We start from the raw sequence: 6,000 nt of genomic DNA, 5'->3' as shown, positions 1-6,000 counted from the left end.
GAAGTGTCTGTTTAAATCTTTTTCCCATTTTTTAAATGGGTTATCTTTTTGTTTTCAAGATTTATGAGTTCTTTATATATGCAAGTTATAAGTCTCTTATCCGATATATGGTTGCCAAATATTTTCTCCCATTGTGGGGTTCCCTTTTTACTTTCTTGACAAACTCCTTTGAGGTGCAGAAGGCTTTAATTTTGAGGAAGTCCCATTTATCTATTTGTTCTTTTGCTGCTCGTGCTTTTGGTGTGATATTCATGAAGCCATTTGCTATTACAAGGTCCTGTAGATGTTTCCCTACACTGCTTTCCAAGGTCTTTATGGTCTTGGCTCTTATATTTAGGTCTTTGATCCATCTTGAGTTGATCTTTGTATAAGGTGTGAGATGGTAATCCTCTTTCATTCTTCTACATATGGCTATCCAGTTCTCTAGGCACCATTTGTTGAATAGGCCATTCTCTCCCAGTTGAGAGGGTTTGGTGGCTTTATCGAATATTATATGGCTATATACATGAGGTTCTATATCTGAACTTTCAATTCGATTCCATCTTTAAAACTTGATAAGACTTTCTTTAGTATTTCCTTAGGCAAGTCAAGCCAGCCTGCATTCTCCTACCTGTAGAAAAGTCAGCAATGGACTTTTGCAGTGCTTCCCCAAGTCTGTGCACATAGCCCAACCATCTGCCCTGGCCGGTGGCTAAGAGTCTGGCTGCTAGAAGACATCTGTGGCTGCAACCTTACTGATGACATTATGTTAACCAGTAATCCTTTTCTCAGAATTAAAAGAAACATCAGAGACAATAGTATCTCATCTTAAGAGCCTAAAATAGGGCAAACAATTGGGAAAGGCTGCAAGGTCCCTGCTGCTCTATCAAATTCTTAAATGTTGTTTGATTGGGTAAGACAAAACTATACCCTCTGCTGTAATTGATAAAATATAATGTTTTCTCATGTTAGTGGAGTTGTAATATTGTTGAAATATTTAAAATCTTTCATCCCTCACTTAGCTCAAATATTAAAACCATTGTATGTGTTAATTGGGAAAAGTCCTTCATGGGAGTAGGAGGACCTCCAGCAGACTGCTTTGAAAAATAAAAAAGGAGGGAGAAGGTAGACATGGACTTAGCCTATGAATTGGATGTGCCCAGCCACAATATTGGCTGTGGGTGGCGTTTGTGGCAAAGGCAGCATTCTAAACAAGTACCCCTTGGGTTTTAGTCACAATTCTGGGAAGGGGCCAAAAGTACAATATACATATTTTAAAAAAGCAATTGTGGGCAGCATAAGAAGCCCCGCTGAAAGTGAAAGGCTTAACTCAATAGTATCTGGTCATTCTGAAGACTGCCATCCCTATCTAGGGGTGGATTGCAAATACTAAAAACAAAACAGAAATGATGGACTGTTGTAAATCACACTCTATGGGGGAGAGATCTGTAGAAAAACATCTGGGATGCCTGCCAGCAGTGACAGGTAACATGTCTGTCATGTCCCTGCCCACTCCTCTAACATTCCTTTTAGGACTGTTGAGGCAGATGCCTTTGTGAAGATCCAGAGTCACACCATTGAGACCTGAGAAGAAGCAGAGTGGCTCCACCAGAAAGGCAAACATCGTGAGTCCCAGACCTTGTGGTGCCTAGCCCAGCAGTTCCGGCTGCCTGTTACTTACCAACAGCTCATAGACTTCACCCATGAGTGTCCACCATGTTCACTCTAATGACTGTGACATTGGTCTCCTCCTGCTCTTGGGAAGGATTAGGTATGCTTTCACTGCTGCAGACGCTGCATCAGGACTCTTATAACAAGGCAGCTACTATTTTCTGACTAGAAAATGAATCATCACAACAATGGACTAAGTTTAAATTCAACACTGATTTGTAGCCCCAGGTCCAGTAAAGATGCTAACAGCAAGACCAAGGAAGATATTGAAAGGAAGATATGAGTTAAAGTCCCAGGTGCCCCACAGCCCAAAATTGGGGAGTAATAATAATTTGTTGCTGCCTATGCCTCAAACTATACAAACTGGGGAAACCGAGGTCATTTTTGATGGAGTACTGGCTGATATAGCTTTGTTGATTGGGAATCTTAAGCCCATGATAAATGAAAGTCTATTCATTAAATGTCTGCTAGTTGGAAGTCTTATTGTTTGTTGTTGTATAATCTACTGCAGTTATAGATTATGTATAACATGCAGTTTTGAGCTTGGGAGAAGAATTACAAACTGTAAATATGTGCTTATGCCTACAATGTGATTGGAATATATCTAGTTTTTGTGTGACCCCCTATGTATACAATAGCAGTGATATTCCTTAAAAATCAGTGAAACGTCATTTGCTTGGTCATAAAAACAATTTAAGCTTAGATATTTCTCAATTACAGGCCCAAACAACAAGCATTCAAAATGCTCATTTGCAACTACTTTGTGCCTCACAAACTATGACAGTAATTGGGGATGGATTAAGATCCCTGAACCCTATGATATGGATTAAGAGTTGGGGAAGGGGTCTTCTAGGAGTATATTAATTACCTGTTCCTATCTGTTTTATATGTATTTAGTCCTCAGATGCACACTACAAACCCTCCGGGGTATGAAGCAGCAAGAAATCTCCAAATCTGCTTTCACTGCTGTGCAAAAAAAAAAGGGGGGGGGGGGCTGATGTGGGAAAATAGCTTGAATTTGAATGTGGGAACCTGACTTGAAGTTGGAATGTTTCCATAATGCAGATAAGAAGTGTGGGCTTAGGAACATCGGCCTTGACTAGATGGAACGCTGACTGGTCAGCACAAAAATTGTTTGCATGTGGAGATGTTTGAACTTTTTTATGGCCTGCTCCCTAGCATTGCAGTGGCTGCAGCTTTGATAATAAGCAGCCTTGAAAATAAACATAGATAACTACTGTTTGGTAATTTCTAATAAATACGATGTGGAAACTAGGGTCGAGGCTCTCAGTTCCAGAAGCTGTTGAGTCCCCTGGTCCCATCTTTATTTTCTCTCATGTCTTTCTTTCTGTCCTTTTAGTTCTTCAGTTCTGCATCACCTTCCCTTCATGCAAACCTATTGCTGAGCTGGTCTCAGCACATTAATTGTAACAAATATCTTACTAATGTGAGATGATAATAATAGGGGAACTGGGTTCTGGGGGTACAAAGCCTGGGGCATAGTAGTCAATAAATATTTGTCCAGTTAATGAGCAAACCAAACTCCTCTCATCAAGGAGTTTACACATGAGTGGAGGAGACAGGTAAATAAACAGGCAATTACAAACCAGTGTGAAAGAGCAGGGGAGTGGCACATTACCCAGTCTGAGATACCCAGGGAAAACATCCTAAAGACAGAAGACGTTTAAGCTATAACTAGGGGAGAAGCAGGAGTTAGTGAGGGAGGGAAGGGAATTGGAAGAGGGAAAGATATAGAAGCAAAAATTCCCATGGTATATGGAAGAAATAATTTGGCTGTGTGGGAAGGATCCTGTTGAGGATTCATAAAAGAAAAAAAAGTTTTACAATCAGTTTGGAGCCAAATTAACGAGATCTCTGAATGTCAAATTGAAGAATGTGTGCTTCACCTGGGAGGCAATGGACCGTAATGCCTTTTTTGAGTAGGGCACTAACGGAGGTGTACAAAGTAGTGTTTTAGAACAATACAGCAGTCTAAGAATTTTGGGTTGAATTGGAAAAGAAAATGTTAGAGGTGGGAAGAGGAATTGGGAGGCTATTTGGTAGTGAGATGTGAGGTGATAAGGACCTGCCCTAAGAAAGTGAGGCTGAGAATGGGAGGAAGCGGTGGCAAATGGATACAGGAAATATTCCAGAGAAAGAATCAACAGGACTAGGAAGCTTGCCTTACTCCTATAATTCCTTGAGCTATGGTGACCTCCATAAATTGCAAACTCTGGGTGAGGCCTACTTTGGGCAACAACCTAGTTTCTCATACACTGACGTTTTCACAGCAACAAAGAAGTGTGTTTTGTCTTCTTGACTGAAATCCCAGAAATGTATTTTATTTTAATAATAGTTATAATATAATAATAATATAGAAAATTGAAAGGGGGAAAAAAAGAGGCAAAGTTGGTGCTTCTAATTTAATCTTTTGCTGACCCCTAGTGCCAGAATTCTGTATATTCAGCTAGCTGCTCCAAAGAAGAAAACCATGTATTTTTTAAATTGCCATGAATTAAAAACAGAAATTATTCTTTATTATACCAAACAATAATCTGTAACTTATTTTATATTAATTTTTCACATCCTTTCCTGCATTTATATATCAGCCTTTTTAAGTTTTCAAACATAAAACCAGTCCTTTAAAATGACTAAGTATTCAGTTCTGAGGTAATTTCTTCCTCTTTTCATTTTCTGTTACCCTTTGTAAATTTTTGAAGCATTTAGGGTAAATTCTCCTTGGAATTTGCATAGGACGAAACTGGAAACTACAATGTTTTCATACCTGTTCTTTTGAACCATTGAAGAATCATCTATTTCATTTGAAGGGTGTATACTAAAGAGCAAAAATCTAGCCTTGCATGTAATTTCTCATTTCTAAAATAAGGATGATGATAATTGTACTTGCTTCATAGGGTTGCTGGGAGGATTGAAGTGTTCCACAAAATTCCTGATACATAGCAAGTGCCCCAAAATAACTGCTATTATTAATAGTAGTATTAAACATAATTAAGCTTATCCTCTGCTACCTCCCATGGACTTGAATATGAATCCAGTGGCAAGCAAAGGAGATGCCCTGTTGTAAATGCACCAGAACACTTTGGAATGTGATTGCGACCACCCCAGCTATAGAGCATCTTTGGCAGGTTATAAAGGCATATTCTCAGAGGGAATATGAAATCAGTAGGGACAACCATCTTGCTCAAGGTCAGAGAAACAGGAGAATAAAGTCTAAAATCTCTAACATTGTTTCTCACTAACCATTTACTGCCCAGTATGCCAAAGAAATAGAACTGCTTGCTATGGGGCTGGATAGACCGGGATAGACCTGAGTAAGAATTTAATCTCTGCCACTGACAAGCTGTGTGACTATGCAAAAGTTACTTGATTTCTCTGGGCCTTGATCTTTTCATTTGTAAAATTGGGAATAATAATAGGACCTGATTCTTAAAGTTATTGCAAGGATGAACTGAAATGGTGGATGTAAAGCACTTTGCACAATGCCTGGCATCTAGTCTGGAATCAATAAATTATTACTATGCCATTAAACCATCCAACTTGCCACCATTTCAAATATGTCCTTGATATTTGAACTATCCTCATGGTTTAAAATGAATTCGAATAATCTAGGAAGCATGCCTTCCATGTCTTTGGTTTTCTAAAGGTCAAGCCTGATTCTAATCATGATTATTATTTATTATTTTTATTTTTTAAGAATAAAGTCTATTTATTCAGAGCTTGTCATAGCAAGGGAGTCCACCGTCATCATTAGGATTTGACAGAGACTCAAAGGCAGGGAGAGGAGTGGCTTTAAGGTGGGGAAAAAAGGGGAGGGGTTCAGGATGCTCTGATAGTTGGGGAAAAACTGATTTTTTAAAACTCTTTTTGGCATTTATACTTTTTTTTTGTTAGAGAAGTAAGCTTATAAAACCATTGTGTATAATGTCTAACCACCATTTTTTAAACACCTACCATATACCAGGCAATATGCACTTTTTCTTACTCTTCACAACACATGGATAAAGTTCTATTTACAGAAAAGGAAAGGGAGACTAAGAGAAGGTAAGTAACTTGCCTCAGGTCACACAGGCAGCACTGCCAAGAGTGGAAACTAGGTCTGGAGGTGTCAGCCTGTGCCTTGGCTCAGTGTAGTGTTCTTCCCGACCTTTGTAAAAACCCCTTCAATGACTTCCTACAGCTTTCAGGGGAAAGTTCAAACCCCTTTGCTTACCACACAAGGGTTTTCTTTATCTGCCCCTGCTAATCTCTCTGGCCTGCTCACCTACAATCCAATCACCTCCTCCAAGACGCCTTTCCTGATGCCTTTCCAGGTCTGCCATAGCACCCTGG

Source organism: Dasypus novemcinctus, chromosome X (assembly GCF_030445035.2).
Source record: "Dasypus novemcinctus isolate mDasNov1 chromosome X, mDasNov1.1.hap2, whole genome shotgun sequence".
Lineage (NCBI taxonomy): Eukaryota > Metazoa > Chordata > Mammalia > Cingulata > Dasypodidae > Dasypus > Dasypus novemcinctus.
Note: the sequence above shows the minus strand (reverse complement) of the source record.